Genomic DNA, 1446 nt, shown 5'->3' with positions numbered 1-1446 from the left:
TTGGCTTCAAAGACACTTTGGGAAAGGACTTTGCTGGGGCTCACACTGCTTCATCAATAGAAGTTAGTGCAAGTATTATCTGAAGAGCAAGTGGCTTTACAAACAAATACTGCCTAACAATCCTTTCCTCCCAAACACACACATCTAGCCCGCAGACATGATGCGATCTACAACAGGATTAGAGATCGTCCCCCTGGCTTCACACCCAGCCCCTTTTGTGTAGCTGAGCTCAGCCCTGAAGTGGTGTGGGGAAAACCCTGGAGCTGAATGTCAGGCACGGATGGAGACACACACACACACACACACACACACACACACAGAGCAGAGTGACCATAAATGCTGCAAGGAGAGCCTAATTCAGTGCCACCTCTTTCTTCAACTCTCCTGACTTCCTATCTGTCCCCAAGCCTCTCCCCTGCCTTATTAGGGTATAGGGAACAAGAACAAAAAGGACTGGGAAGACAGATAAGAGCAAAATGGACCTAGAGGAGATAATAATTGGGAGGAAACCAAACTAACGCAGCTTTATTGCACATAAAGTCCATCAGTGCTTCAAATGCAGAGTCCAACCATGAAAGCGCAGCCAGAGAAGGCAGCCCTGAGAAGTGTGGGGCTGGGGGAAGAGGGCCTCCAAGCTTTGAAGAACAGTGCTAGAAGACTCTTTCATTAATATGGCTCCTATTCCAGAACCTGGCTTCTAATCACAGAATGAGTGGTCTAGGCCTTGGGCCAGGGATCAGGCAGGCTGAGTCAGGGGCCACTCCACACAGGTAGTAGTCCCTCTGCTCCTATCCCATAGCCTAAGACAGCGCTCAGCAAAAGGTATCCCATCCACCCTCCACCTCACCTAGCCCACCCTTAACAATGCTGGCAGTTGAGAGGTCCCTTCTTAAAAGGGTCTGAGTTCCTTCTCTTCATTGTGCCCAGCACCCATCCCTCATGTGTATGACTTGTTCAAAGGGTGAACAGCAGTCAACTCTACCCCAGCCTCTGTGGCTCAGAGAAGTATGAACCTGGAAATATGAAGTCAGAGGCAAGGAAAAGGTAAAGTCAGGCTCATAACCCACAGAAGGGGAAAGACAAAAGACCCACAAGATGGGTACAGTCGAGGTAGACTTGGAAGTAAAGATCCTGCTCACCCTCTCAGAAGCCACTTAGAATATCCCTAGGGGAGAAGACACACTGCGCCAGGCCCTGTTGGAGTACAGTTTTAGGGAAAGTGAAGAACAGGCTGAGAGAGCCCTGAGCAGATCCCAGAGGCCCACGCATAAAGGGGTGGAGAGCAGGCACTCTGCCTGTTTGGAGCCAAGCCTACAGCATCATATACCTGGCAGCAAGGGAAGAGGGCTAGGAAAAACAAACGGAACCTGTTCCGAAATTCCCCTTTCCTGCAGGAAGGAGTTAAGTAAAGTAGAAGTGGCCTCCTGGCAAGAGGAGCTGCCTGGT

The sequence above is a fragment of the Phocoena phocoena genome, chromosome 16 (assembly GCF_963924675.1).
Source record: "Phocoena phocoena chromosome 16, mPhoPho1.1, whole genome shotgun sequence".
Classification (NCBI taxonomy): domain Eukaryota; kingdom Metazoa; phylum Chordata; class Mammalia; order Artiodactyla; family Phocoenidae; genus Phocoena; species Phocoena phocoena.
The sequence above is the reverse complement of the archived record's forward strand: the minus strand, read 5'-3'. Positions refer to the sequence as shown.